This window comes from Chelonia mydas, chromosome 3 (assembly GCF_015237465.2).
Source record: "Chelonia mydas isolate rCheMyd1 chromosome 3, rCheMyd1.pri.v2, whole genome shotgun sequence".
NCBI lineage: Eukaryota > Metazoa > Chordata > Testudines > Cheloniidae > Chelonia > Chelonia mydas.
Window position 1 is genome coordinate 151,019,091 of NC_057851.1, and position 15,701 is coordinate 151,034,791.

Sequence of the window (15,701 nt, forward strand, 5' to 3'; positions counted from 1 at the left end):
TGCTGCAGCACCTCCTGCCCCCTAGTTCCCACGCCTATGGTGACTACTGTGGAATAGTTATTGCACTTTAAATTCACACCCTAGCTATTTTGCACTAACTTCCCCATGAATTCCCTGTGTAATCAAGCTCCTGCAAGAGTGACCTGGCAGTGTTTGGCACTGTAAGTCTTTCTACACCTCTGTATCTTGTGCGATTTCCAGCCCAGTTCTGCGCGCCCAAGATTCAGATAATTTGGAGCATCTTAGGGAAACAAACAAATGTCTGGGTCCTTAGCCAATCCAAGCTGCCAGAAATCTGAGAGTTGCTCATTCCCAGTCATTTTATTGTCCTGTTTCTGAGGCATGGGAATAAAATCTGAAGGATACAGACCACAGAGGGAGCAACCCATAACATTGCTAAGAAGGTTGAGCAGATTAGAAGATAAGTATCAGTACTTTGAAATCCTCACACAGAAGGCACTTCACACTCATAAATTAATTATTTAAGCCTCCCAGCACCTTTGAGAGGCAGGCATTATTATCCCAATTTTACAGATGGGGAAACTGAGTGATGGAGCGGTCAAGTAATTTGCCCAAGGCCACACAGTGAGTCTGTAGCACAGCCCAGAAGAACATCCAGGTGTCCTCATTAGAGTGGTGTGAAATGTTTTGTTACAAAGTGAAACTCAAGCCATAGGAAACTATTTCCATGTGGGGTGTAAGCTGGCTTGCCTGTCCCTACCAGAACCAAGCCCAGCAGTGAGATTCTTACCGCGTACGTAGGCTATTGAGATCGCTGCTATTCACACTCACTCCACTTAGGCCACCCTCCCAGCCCCTCTCCCTGCACTTGCTGACAATATCATTAGCAGGGAAAAGTTCAAACTGGGTCAATTTGCTGCTGACATACTTGGTGGTTCAATGTAAGGTGCTCCACCTAACATCCTGCAGCCACCCACTCCAGATTCCTGGCCAGGATGTTAGAATACCCGATGGAGAGACTGCCTCATAGACTCCATTCCAGGTGCTACACTGAGCCCAGTGCATGCTGGGACAGGACTTTAAAAGTTTAACCGGTGCTGTGTGTAATATCCATGCACTGTTCTGGCAGGCTCATTAGAGCTCCTAGTTATGTACTTGACTATTCAAGACCCGGTGCTTTGATGTAAAGATGTTCCCCCAAGTGACTGGGAACCCCTGAAGAATCTGACACAGAGGGATGAAAAATTCTGATAGTCAGAATAAGTGGATTACAAATTCTAGGTAGGGTTTAGCCACACAGCTCTATTACTGCCCATCCACCACTGATGGATAGGAAGCTAAATGCTCTGCAGGAGAAATAAGCAGCGGAAATCTGTCCATTGGAACAAGACAATGGATGATGAGCCACGGAGACCAGCAAAAATTCCCCAAGCTGCATAAAACGTGCACGGGAAGGAAGATGATGCATCACAAGGTGGTATTTCTTTTCAGTTTAGTCTCCTAGTAAAATGATAGCTATTTGTTGGGCTGGATTCTTCCCTCACTGATGCCATTGTAAACTCCGCGTAACACCACTGAATTCAAACCTTCATTGCAACACATGTATTGTTATTGTTACCGGCAAGAGGAGCCCGATTTGAGTTCAAGAGGGTTACTCTAGGTTTGCACTGGTGTAACTGAGAGAGAAGAAGCTGGCCCTGGGAGAGAGAGTTTGCAGATGCCATTAGTGTCATAGACTGGACGTGCTGACACGACGTCAATGAGCCCATTCTGATGTGGGCAGGAACCTAGGGAAGCACTTTTGGAAGAATGGCTCTTTTTGATGTCAGAGAGAGAAATAACATGACCCTTGCGATACAGATGTCAAGTACGCTGAGCTGAACTCACATCAAAGATCCTTACTGCGAGTGGGGTGGGGTGCGGTGGGGGAGGGGATAATTTGTCTGACTAATACCATCTGTTCCATGGGGCTGTGTGGCTTAACAGATCCGTCTGCCAGAAGTGGGTCTGAAGTGGAGGAAGAGAGAATTAGCTGGGGCCAGCAGCCTAGCTCTGTCATCTAGTAGAAAAACACTTCTGTTCTGAAGAAAGGAATGAGAAATACAACTGATCTCCCCAATGATCCAGGATTTCTGTGTGTTGTGTGGACTTCTGCTAGGCCTGTGTGACTGGAGGGGGAGGAGGAAGGAGGGAGGCCTGAGCAGTGGGTGAATGTATTTGAGCATAAGGGACTGCGGGGCTGCAGATATTTCAGTGCCACTTCTGGCTGAATCTGAGTGGCACTTGCAGTGTGGCTAACTATCATGAGTATTGTGGTGATTGGTGTTTTTGTTTTTTTTTTCTTTAAGCCTTGCCTTGAGGAGTCATGTCATTACATGAGACTCTCATCTTTCATTGAAAAATAAAAACATTTTTAGCTGGTGTATTTGCAGAGAAAAGCTTGACAAATGACCCCAGAAGGCGAACAAAAAGAACCCCCAATAATTGGCTTAAAAATCATGAGTGTTTGGTTGTTTTTTTTTTTTTTTTTAATAATCTCATGGTTTTTGAACACTTGGGGCTGGCAAAGCCCTAACAGGTGGGGCCGGATGTGAATGAAGCACACACTGGTTGTGTATATCTTCTTTGGTCTGAGGGGGATCAGCTGGGTTTCCTTGAAGGACAGAACGGTTGTTTATAATTTGCATTGTGACAGAGGCTGGAGGTACCAGTCAGTCAGATTTTTGACCCATTGTGCTTGACACTACACACACCTGACAAAAAGATGGTCTCTGCCCAAAATGCTTACAATCGTAGTGCTCTGGAAGGCTGATTCTGGGCATGCAGTCCTAGGCAGGCCAGCAGTGTCCTCCCTTACTAGCTTACACTCACTTGCAAAAGCAGGTACCAAGAACGCTCTGCTGGCCTTAATATTTTGCTGTCCTGAGTGACCTCTAGTGTGTGCCTGTAAGGCTGTGTAGAACTGGTGTGTGCATGTATCATTCTGATTGAAGATGGCAGGGATGCCCTGAAGGTACCAGGATCTGGAGCTGACGTGTCATTTCGGCATGCTGTAGTGACCTCAGAGAAGCCTGCCATGTGTGCGTAATGAGGGGAGAGGTGTGTGGAGGGCAGGGTGTGTGGGGCAGATGTCTGTGTGTATCATGTGAAGCACATTCAGCTGCTGCCCTGAAGGAAAATCCCGAGCTCCTGACCTGGAAAGATTAGAGGCTGAGAACACGATGAATGAATAAGAGAATGGCTGGCTTATTGACGGTTAAGACTATGAACCAAATCCTCTGCGTCTGTGGGCCCAGTCCTGGCCCCATTAAAGCTGGCCAGAGTGGGGAGTGCTGAGCCCCTCCAGGATTGGCCCTTCTGTGTGACCTGGCAAAAGAAGAGAGAAAATGGGGTGAGGTACAGCTTGGGCTTGACTCTCGTGTTTTGGATGGGGGAAGGCTGTGACTGTTACTCTTGTTCGGACCATTGTGGGTTTTAATCCATGCAGGCAGTGCCCTGAGCCTCGGAGAGGTACTTTCCTGGTGGTATCACTACAAATCAAACTGAGTGATTAAAATAATCAGCCCAAGGGGGTAAGGGGAAGGGGGCAGGGGAAGGACAAGGTTCACATGAAAGCAGGACATGGGTGTACTGCCTTGTGTAACACACACGTTGTGCAGTTTCCATGCCTGTAGCCGGTCCCTCACTCTCAGCACTGCTGTGTGGTGTTCTAACGTCTGGGAGGGAGGGAGTGATGCTGTGATGATAGAGGCTGATAATTATGGATGGGAGCTGAAGACACAGGCAGTTAGTAACTGCAGGGTAACTAAACACTATTGAATTTGCTGAGTGAGTGTGTGTGTGTGTGTCTTTCTCCCGCCTCCCCTTTTCCCGCTCCCCCCGACCCCTTAGGGCAGTCACCTTCTGTTTGACTTTCTATCAAGTGTTTCTTTTTATTTTTATATCATTCATATTTTCCATCATATGGCAGGGCGGGAGCCTCCTTATTCGCTTTGCTTCTTTCCCTGAGAAGCATCATTATCACCCCGAGAGAGATGTGCACTCAGCCCTGGCCACAAACAAGGCTATAGGTGAGTCATCAACGTTTCTGCTTTCCAGCAAAGTCCTAGAAAAGCCTGTGCAAATGGGGGCAGAGGGGCCTACTTGCATTTCTGGGTGTGTGCATGTGCAGCAGTGCTTAATGTGTAATGAAAGAGGTGCCAGGCATGGGCGGCAGGCGAACCCTCTCTTTGGGGAAGCTAGTCTGCTGGCCCCACCCCTTCTGTCCGAGGCTCTGCTGGAGCTCCGAAACCCGCCCCCTATAACAAAAGGAGCCCTGAGGCAGCCCCTGAGACCAGAGGAGCCCCGGCTCACCCACCCGAGCCACCCTGTGCCAGCCCCCCATCCCAGGCCGAGCCGAGCGCTGTGTCAGGCCACTCCCTCCACGCCAGGTCGAGCTGCACCCCTCCCCCCAGGGCACCACACCAGGCCGAGCCACTCCACCCACCGAGTGCCGAGCCGAGCCTCCTGCCCCCAAGTGTTGGGCTGAGCCAGCTGCCCCAGGGCCCGACCGAGCCGCCTCACTCCCGCACCCACCACTTGCTCACAGTGTCTCTTCTCACTCCCCCACCCCTGAGGAGAAGCCACGCAGCGAGCAGCATGGACCTGGGGGGAGGTGAAGTGCAGGTAGGCAGGTGGCAGCCGCAGCAGGCGGTGGGTGGGGGGGCCTGGGGAAGGCGCAGGGCTACTGCGGCCCAGGTGTGCCCTGGAGGCGGCTGCACCAGGGAAGGCTTAGCCTTCTTTGGCCTATTATAGCTGCCGTCCATGGTCCCAGGGCTCAAGCAATTTTTTTACATTCATAAGCGAAGCAGCAAGCCCAGAGGTGCCGGGGCTATGAACTGCCACGCCCAGAGGTGCCGGGGCTAACCCCGGCAAGCCCTGGGACAGATTAAGCACTGATGTGCACATATGAGCATGTGTGTTCAGAGGCACATTAGTGAGTGAGTGCACGTGCATCAGTGTGTTTATGAAGGTATTTATTTCTAAAGTGCCTTTCCCCATAGTATGTAGGGCTCAGACCGCAAGGGTATTTAGGTGTCCAAACCCCACCAGGAGTTCAGTGCCTGATGACCTTTGAGGATCAGGGCCTAGGTGCCAGGTGGGTGCACATGGACATGTTTGGTTTTGTGCAAATGTGTTTGAGCCCATAGAGTATTCAGGCTGATGCATGTGTTTACATGCATATACAGGTGTGTGTGAATTTCTTTGGGCGCATCTGTGCTTATGTGCATCATGCGTGTGCCTGCTTGTGCAGTTGCTAATGGATCTCAGAATTTGCACGCACTCTAGGAGAATGTGTAGGGTAGGTGAGGCCTGGATTCTATTAGAGACTTGCAAACCATTTGGACAATATAAGAACTGACCTGAACTTTTGCCCTAAACTCTAACTTGGACCGCATTTACGGATTAAGAAAGGTTTTGTTCATCTCAACTTCTGGGTTCAGAGTGGAGACCATCAGACTTCCTGGGAAAACCTGTCCTGGTGAGATTCCCAGCCCTGCTGTGCAGCTCTGAGAGGTTCCCAACCCAGAGAGGCTGAGAGAGCCTCACCCAGCACAAGGAAGGAGAGTTCCCTAAGATTATTGCTTGAAATCTCTATTGTCCCTCTCCCCCATCCCCATCCCCGAGAGGTGCTTTGTGTTTCTGACAGCTCAGTTGTTTGGACCCCTCTGCCAGCTTAGCTTACTATAGCTTTTACCACAGGTTGGCCCTGCAGAGGATCAGCTGAAGACGCATGGTAACCAAACACTGATGAATTTGCTCGGGAGAGAATAATAATAGTTAGCATATTATGGCTTCAGCGCATGGTGCACACACCAGCTAAGTGATCCACACAACATCTCCAGAAAGTAGGTCAGTATTATCCCCGTTTTATGGATGGAAAAACAGACACAGAGAGGCTGCGTGACGTGCCAGAGGCAACATGCTGCTTCAGTGGCAGAGCCAAGACGAGAACAGAGTTGTTTCTGGCCTGTTTCAGGCAGTTTGTACAAACGTTCCACACCCCGCCCTGCCACTCCCCTTCACTCCTAATCTACAGCTCCCCCTGCTTTGCCAGTCCTTCCTCACCCAGGTTGGCAGAACTAAAGGATCTCAGGTCTACAGCTCCCCCCTATTAGTCAAGTCCTACTCCAAACACCAGCTCTGTCAAGACACCTCAGTTCTGACCTCCAGCATCCCTGCTGTTCCACTCTTGGGCTCATCACCACCCAGCTCTGCAAATGTACCGGGGCTCTGAGAGCGATCCACTCCTCCTTTGGGTAGTTCATTCCGACCCCCGACAAACCTGGCAATGTGTCTCTGCTACCCTGCACCTCCTTCTGCTTACTCCACTGCTGGGCCTGGTGAGCAGAGTCTAGCGATCAGCTGCTGAATTGTGACAGGTTTGGGTGGCAGTTTTGTGATGTGAGCAGGAGGCAGGATGGTCTCTCCCCCACTCATTTTCCATTCGGAGGCATCATTTTATAACTAGGTATGAAGCCCTCTTACGCCCCCCATCCTAGGCTCTGGCTGTATCACTCCTTTCCCATCTCATTACCTGCCCAGAAGCAAAGGAAACAGACTTTACCATGGGGAATGAGGGCTGAACTATGAAATCAGACTTTAGTGCATGGGTATAGATCCTGCCTCTGCCGTGCATGAGCTGCCATGAGTCCAGGGAACTCTGCAGCAGCCATTGCTGTTACAGGCAGCAGATTCAGGCACCAAAGGCGGCGGCTCTCTTCACTTGCAAGCCCTTCATTTGGGTGTCTGCTGTCTGTCCTTCTGCAGTTCCCGGAGGTGTGAGGACATGCTGCAGTAGCAGGGGAGCAGCAGACTGCAATGGTGGCCTCTTTTATTGTCTGCCCACACAAGCTGGTGGCTGTGGGGGAGGGAGGATATTTGAGCCATCAAGGACTGTGGGTGCAGGAAGGGGAACAGCATAGGAGCCACTAGGGACTGGTGTGGTGGTGGGGAAGGAGAAGAGGGCTTGAGTGGATGACAATGGGTGGGAGGGGGGAGGAAGATGGGATTGTGTGTACTTTAAATCTAGGCAGAGGGAAACGGTATTTTGAAAAAAGTGCTTAAGGGCTCATCTGCCACAGCACTGCCAATTCCATGCCCTACAACAAAGGGCTTGTTGAAAAGAGGTGGAAGGAAAAAGGAATTAAAAGAACTTGGAAATTCTTAAGATTCTTTCCACTGGAAAATATGTCTCCACTTATCAGTCAGTGTCAACAACAACAGACACCTGCCTTTAAACGCTGAACAGCGAGAATCAGGACAAAGGTAATTTAAGGCCTCAGCTAGCTTATAATTGGCCAGGTTTCAGTTCTGGCTCATAGCTAGGAGCAGGAGAGCTGCCTGTCATTAGTGTACGTATATGCATAAGAGATGGCCCTGAGCTGGAAGACTAGATCAAGACACCTCTGAACCGATGTGTGGTCTGAATTTTGTGACTTGGGCACTCTGGCCCATTTCTTACAGTTGTCTCTCTGCATAGATACAGTGTGCAGAGGCACATATGACTGCGTGAGTGAGGTGTATGCACTCTAGCTGTTTAACAAAAATAAATAAATAAACGACGTTAAAAGAACACTAAGTTTGCAATCTCGAGCACTCAAAAGTTAGGAAATACCAGAATTAAGGTTGCCCGTGCCACCTTAATTCAGCTCCATTGTGCGTATGCATTATAATACAGTCTTCAATTACAGGATCACATACTATTATTTCCTCATTCAGTGCTCTGTGCATTTAATAAGCAGCTATTCAGTATTTTGTTTGCTTCTCACTGTTCAATGTGTGGCCCCTTGCCTTATTTACTACACACCATCCTGGTTTGAAGATAGAATTGTTAATTCCTGATGGGCTTTTCTGTGCTGCTCATCACTGTGGTGTCTGAGAGCTTCCCAGACAATTTATTTTCACAAAACCCTTGTGAGGTGAGGGGTTGTGTGATCCCCATTTTACAGATGGGGAACTGAGGCACAGAGAAACTAAGGTCCAAATTATTCACTAATTTTGGATGCTCAGTTTGAGATGCCTAAGACCTGATTTTCAAGAGTACTTAGTATTTTAGAGCACTTAATATGTTCAAAGCACAGCTTCTATTGACTGCAGTTGCAGTTGTGACTCCTCAGTACTTTTGCAAATCATACCCCAGGGGCTCAAGTTGGGAATCGCAGAAAATAAGGAACATAAGTGGCCACCTGGAAAAAAATTGGTTTAAGTGACTTGCTCAGCAGTACATAGGAACTCAGCGGCAGAGGCAGGGATAGAATCCAACTCTCCAGGGCAGCATTCAGCTGCCTTAAGCATGAAACTGTCCTTTCTCTTTCAGAATTCATTTGCTACACACCTTCCAACTTCTGCAACAAATAAAGCACAGGTCCTACAGACGACAGTCTCCTTTGCTACACAGCGCCGAGTCATCCCCAGAGCAGGTCCATCCTGTGCAGTGAACTAGGTCATTTCTAGAATGATGTGCGCGTATGTATTTATGTCTTTAAGGCACAGCCCTGCGTTGAATGCCTTGCCAAGAGACATTGCCCCACAGGAGCTCCAGGAGACATTGGGCACGGCTACGCTAGAGAGTTTACAGCTGCACCGATGCCGCTGAACTGCTCTATATCGATGAGCGAGAGCTCTCCCACGGGCTCAACTACACCAGCCCCCACAAGCAGCAGGGAGAAGCTCTCCCGCCAGTGTAGCACAGTCCACACCAGCGCTTATGTCGGTGTAACTTATGTCACTCGGGGAGTGTGTGTGATTTATTCACACCCCTAAGCGGCATATGTTATGCCAACGTAAGTTGTAACGTAGACGTAGCCATTGTGTCTCATCAGATAGACAAATCTGGCCAACTCCTGGGCTCCTTTGGAGACTCTAACGTTGTTGTAGGCACTAGCTTCACTTCGGGCTTGAGCCGATGCCCTTTGAAGTCAATGGCAAAGTTCCCACAGATTCAGTAGAGCAGGATCAGGCCCTTAGTCCTTGCGCTCAAGAACTGTGCCTCGTCCTGGCTCTTTGCACCCCATCTTCCAGCTGCTCAGCACGGTCTGGCCTTTTAGTGTGTAAATTACTAGACAAGCATCTGTGTAACTCTGTGTGCTTTGTGTGTATTAAAACAATTGTGTGCTTTGTGTTCAAGGAGCTGTACAGACATTAATCAATCTTTGCAACGTTACTGAGTTAGGTAGGCAATGTGCTTGTAACCAAGTTGGTCCCAGGATATTAGCGAGACAAGGTGGGTGAGGTAATATCTTTTATTGCACCAGCTTCTGCTGGAGGCAGAGACAAGCTTTCGAGCCATCCGCAGCTCTTCTTCAGGTCTGGGAGAGGCACTCCCAGTGTCACAGCAGCATGCAAGATGGAACACATTGTTCAGCATAAGTAGTTAGTACATATTGGAAGGGACCATTCAAGTTAGAGTTGTCCATTAGGTAGGCAGGCAAGCAAGTGTTATTCCCATTTTATAGATGGGGAAATTTAGGCAGCAAGGTGAAGTGACTTGCTCAAAAGTCCATGCAGCAAGGAAAGGATACAACCTGCTGACTTAAGCCCCTGTGCTCATTCCTCCTGAATAACCCATGCCCCACTTGGATTCTGTGTTCTGATACAGTTGTGACGATCCCAGGCAAAATGATTCCCTGAGAACGACGGAGCTATTTTCTATTGTTCTCATAAACAGCGTGGTTGTTGAAACTTTATCTCTCCTACGTAATGTGTCCACTCCAAACTCATGCCAACAAAGTCTGGGCATCCTGGCCTACGTTGGCCACCAGCTCCACCTTTTGGATCCTAATCCCTAGGAAATGCCTTGCCCTCTAAACGTTAATGCTTATGTAGAATTTCTTTATGGGACTTTTCCACTCAGCTCACATTCAGCCCAACAAAGCCCTGCCCAGGGCTGCTTGGATTACTTCACATCCTTCACTTCTGCCAGTTCTCCTTCATTGCCAGGTCCCCCACCCACTTTCCTTCTTGCATCTTGGTATCCATATACTAATATCAAAGGCCAGAGGACAAATCCAGATGTGAGAGTAAATTTATTCTCTCCCACCTCCCCTCAAATATCTGATTACTGCACAGCTAACTTTAGCAGAAGTGGGCAGGAAGATAGGGTGGCTAGTGATGAGAGCAGAAGACCAATAGGCAGAACTCCTAGATTCTATTCCTGGCTCTGCCTCACTGAGTGACCTAGGGCAAGCTGCTTCCTTTCTTTCTAGCTCATTTTCCCCATCTGTAGAATGGAGACAGTGAATCACCTTCGTAAAGCACAAGGAGAACATCAGATGAAAGGCTCTGGATAAATGCAATGTGATTATTATAATGAACATTTAGGCTGACCGCATTCTTTCTACTGCTGTTGCTTTTCCTTAAAAGTGTTTAGTAATAAGGTCAATGGGAGTGAGACCTTTATTTACATCCTGTTCAATTCTGAAGCAAGAAAATCCCTGTTGAAATCAATAGGAGTTCACAAGGCAGTCGCTTCTGAAGTCCTTACTCAGGTGATTAAGGCACTGGACTGGTATGCAGGAGATCTGGGTTCCTTTTCTGGCTCTGCCAGAGACTGCCTGTGTGACCGGGGGGCAAGTCACTTCCCCGCTCTATGCCTCAGTTCCCCCTCGAGAAAATGATACTGGCCTCCTCTGTGAAGTGCTTTGAGATCTGTGGCTGAACAGCACTATGAAAGAGCTAGAGAGACAAGGTGGGCGAGGTAATCTTTTTTATTGGACCAACTTCTGTTGGGGAGAGAGACAGGCTTTCAGAAGGAAAACTCTGTGCAGCTCAAAAGCCTGTCTCTCTCACCAACAGCAGGTGGACCAGTAAAAGCATGGGCAGTGGGTATAATAGGCCAGGGGAGGCTAAGCCTCTCCAAACAGGATACAGCACACCTCCCTTTGGAGGCACGCCGCCAGCCTGCTGCCTTTGGAGTGCTGCTGTCGCTCTGCCCCGAGGCCCCGCTCCTGCGTTCTGCTCTTCCCCTGTGACCCTGCCCACACTGCTCTTCTTCCTGCCCTCGGTCCACCTTTTCCCCCCAAGCTTCCCCTGCCCCGTTTGTTACTCACACTTCTCCGCAGCTTTACACATCAAGTTAATTCACATTTAAACACTAACACACATTTCAATCTAAGGCTAATTAAGTACAGGACATGGACAGATGAAAACAATGCAATCAACATCTCTCTTGATTTCTATCAGCACAAGTGAATTGCCCTGAATACATGTTGACCCACTCAGCCCTTCTTGGATACTCAGGGCATGGGTACACTTGCAGATGTAGAGCGCTTTGAGTTAAACCAGCCTTCGGAGAGCGCAGTAGGGAAAGTGCTGCAGTCTGTTCACACTGACACTTGCAAGTGCACTGGCGTGGCCACATTTGCAGCACTTGCCGCGGCATTGGGAGCAGTGCATTATGGGCAGCTATCCCACAGAGCCCCTCTTCCCATTCTGGCGCTGTGGCTTGTGGGAAGGGGGCGGGGCATTCTGGGTCCTGTCCCAACGCCCCGTGATGCATCGGTTCGCATCCCAGCAATCCCTGTGCTTCCATCCACATTTGGCGCCATCTTTCAACGTTTTTTATACTGAGCGCTCTGTCTTCCCTTTCGGTCTGCGGGAATAGAGCCCGAACTGCTGAGGAGGATGCTGACGAGTCTTGCCAGCATGTCACATTTGGCAGTCGAGTTATTCCTCATGATCCAAAGTGACAGTGAGGGCTCAGACGATGATATCGACTTGAGTAACGCATATGACACGAGTTTGCTTTTTGGCATTCAGAGACATGCTTATCACCGTGGAACGCCGCTTTTGGGCTTGGGAAACAAGCACTGAGTGGTGGGATCACATCGTCATGCAAGTCTGGGATGACGAGCAGTGGCTGCAGAACATTTGGATGAGAAAAGCCACTTTCATGGGACTGTGTGATGAGCTCATCCCCACCCTGCACCGCAAGGACACGAGATTGAGAGCTGCCCTGACGGTGGAGAAGCGGGTGGCTGTTGCAATCTGGAAGCTGGCAACTCCAGACAGCTACTGATTGGTCGCTAACCAGTTTGGAGCAGGGAAGTCGACCGTTGGAATCGTGTTGATGCAAGTTTGCAGGGCCATTAATTGCATCCTGCTCAGAAGAACCGTGACACTGAGTAACATGTGTGACATTGTGGATGGCTTTGCACAAATGGGACAAGGAGCACAGTGGCTCTCCCCAGAAACCTGCGCGAGCGCATTGCCCACATTCTGTCTGAGACCTTTGAAGAGATCACTGAGGCCGATTACCACGATGTGAGAGGAGCACATCAACGTCCTATTAAGCATCTAGGCATGCATGCAGCCCTAACCCTCCTCGCCCCAAGCACCTGCACCGAATAACTTCCTTCCCAAAATAAAAGCTGCTTACCGGGAACCTCCTCTGGTGTTTGTCCTTCCCCAAGCACCGGCCGCCGCGACTGGCTGCCTTCCTCCTAGCTCGAGAGCAGCTCCTGGCTGCATGCATCTAGGGATGCCAGGGTGTCTTCCTCCACCTCAGCACCCTTGCTCCCGCTTTGCTGCTCCTCCTCCTCCTGCCTTGTTGAACTGGGCTCTGAAGTGTCCTTGGTGGTCGTTGGAATGGAGGTGGGGTCGCCCCCAAGTATCAAGTCCAGCTCTTTATAGAAACGGCAGGTCGTGGGGGCAGCACCAGAACGGCCGTTTGCCTTGCGGGTTTTGCAGTAGGCATTCCGCAGCTCCTTCACTTTAATCCTGCACCGCACTGCGTCCCGGGCATGGCCCCTTTCCATCATGGCCCTTGATATCTGCCCAAAGGTAGCGGTAGCGCAGCTGGAACTGGACAGCTTCCTCCCCCCAAACACTGATGAGGTCCAGCACCTCGCCATTGCTCCATGCTGGGGATCGCCTGGCGCGTGGAGGCATGGTCACCTGGAAAGATGCGCTGAGAGCACTCCACGCCTGGCTGAGCAAACAGGAAGGGGATTTTCAAAATTCCCAGAGAATTTAAAGGGCGGGTCTGACGGTTGGTCACCTGAGGGCCAGGTAGTAGATTTCAAAGTGATGATCAGAGTGACTAGAATAGGCAACACTTCTGGAGGCCGATCAGAGCGCACTAACAGACCAGGGCATCTACACTGGCACCACGGCACTCCAGTGGGGGCACAGGAAACATTATTCCACTCGCCAAGGTGGAGTACCAGGAGCGCTCTAGCCGCGGAGTCAGAGCGCTCTACGTGCCTTGCCAGTGTGGACGGGTAGTGAGCTAGTGCGCCCGGGGCTCCTTTAATGCGCACTAACTCGCAAGTGTAGCCAAGCCCTCTGATACAAGTGAATCACCCTGGTGCTCTGGTCTGAGCTGGTCTGTCTGCGACACCGAGCTGGTAACCTCTTTAGACAGCATCACAGTATTCTTATTCTTTCTTCCACCGTTTGTCTACTTGGACTGAAAGGCTCAGATCCTCATAGGTATTTAGGCACTTAACTCCTATTTATTTCAGTGAGGCTTAAGCACCTGAGTAGCTTTGAGGATCTGAGCCCAAGCGATTTAAGGCAAACGCTATCTCTCACTGTGTGTACGGACAGTGCCCAATTCAAAGGGGCCCAGTCTCAGCTGTGGCCTCTACTGCAATACAAATATTTAATGACGAAGGACTTCTGCATTTGGCACATAATGTAATCAGTTGACTGATAAACCTACAGAAAACTGAGACCACTGCCTGAATCTCCATCCTTATTTCATGTTACATTGCTATATTGAGGACAGAGGGCTATATCCTAAAACTTTGCATTCCTTCCTCTCAACTGATGTCACCTTACTGTTATTTAAAATGTTTTTTTTATTCACTAATCAAACAATCATTCCCAGACCCCTCCATTGAACAGCTCCTGCTAAAAGCTGTAACATAATTCAGCATCATCTGGTCCCTGTAATGTTACAATCATTTGTCAAGGCTCATTTGTTTCAAGGTCTTCAAGTTGTAAAGCCTGGGAGGGTTTTCACTTGGTCTTCAGGAATGTTGGCCCTGTGTCAAGGCTGGACGACAGGAAAAAAGAAGAACCACAGAGAAACAAAGGCAGATGTAGTTCCATGCAAAGGGGCATATTAAATAGTTAGTGTTAAACACAATGAAACCCATAGGGGGGAAAAAAAAACACAAACTCATGACCATTCACCACTTCAATGTTGCCAATTCAAGGAAAACACTAAAAATCGAGTGGGGGAATCAGTCTGTTGCTTTCCATTTTAAAAGGAAAAGTTCTAGCTCTCATGGTAGCCTAGAAGAGTTTGAAAAGGTGAGCTGAGTACACGCTGAAGGCTCGGGAACCAGAAACCAAATAAAAAGAACCCAATATTTAATGATCTTTTAAAAAAAATCATTATTTTTAAAACTCAGTTTCTGAGGGCCAGGCTCATGACTGTTGCATGTTTGGGATTGACAATACCGGTCCCTTGCCCCATTAATGATCCACTAGAGAGGGCAGCCTTCAAGTGTAGCCATTGCTCCAGGGGTAGAATAGGCCTTTCAATCCTGGTGTTCCAAACCTGTTGGTTTGCCCTGCCTACTCTATCTATTTGAACCAGTAATTTAATTCTTCATCGTAGTGACATGGTTGACCCTATGGATGATTTGAGTCTACACACAACATGCATGTTGCTTGGTTAGCAGCCTTGGCAACTGTGTGTTTTGCCTCTGTCAGAGCCCTAAGCCCCTACTTGGTTGTCTTTCCATCCAGCCCACTATTATTGCTCAGTGTGGAAACTGTTACACAAGACCGAGTAACCTGGTTTTCCTTCCATCTGTCTGTGAAGTAGGACATCACAGAGTGCGTGCGCTGAAGGTGCTGTTCTGGGCCACATTTTAGGTACAGAGCTCTTTGGAGAATCTGACCGTAGATGTCACAGTGGGGAATGATGTTGAGACCGCAGCTCTTTTGAAAGTCTGGCCCTTATTTAGGTGGCTGAATGGGAGCTCAGCTCCAAGATCTGCCCTCACTTGTTACTGCTGAGCACTTTCAATCTGTCTGATCTGTGCACATATCCTCTGGGAACCCCTGCTGAAACACTATGGCAGAGCCCCAAAGCACAGGTAAAAACATGCTCACGCAGCATTGCAGACATGGATGCACGAACACTGAGATGGGGCATATTGTGAAAAACTGCACTGTGGATGTCACTCCATTGTGGATGTTGGTTATAACTGCGTATAACTTCCCAGGGATATCCAGAGTTGTGTGGCACCTCACCACCACCTGCCCTTAGCATGCAGCAGTCTTGTCTGAACCTGCTGTGGATCAGTTCCCTGAAACCACCAGCCTCTGGCAGCACAAGCATGATTTTCCAGGGCCTTGCAACCCCTTATCCACTGAAAACTCACAGAATTACCAGACCTCAAAGAATACAGATTCAAGGAATGGTGAGTAAGAATATTGGAAACCAACGGTTACATACAAAAACATTTCCCACCAAAAGTTTTCTCCAGGGTTTTCAGTCAAGCCTGGTTAAGACTCTTTTTCATAAAGCAAATGTGCTGTTTACTTCCTCAGTGAAGGGTGCCAGGGTATCGTCTTTGCCTCCCCCAACTCTAGTGGAGCAAGCCTTGAAAGTGCACCTCAAGATTAAGTTCTCTCCCCCTTTCTTTCTCTTCCTGTTGGTTTCTTTTGGAAGTTCTGACAATCCTCCATTTGTATTCAGGTCAGATTGGTGCTAGGAGACCCCTTCTAATGGGACAATA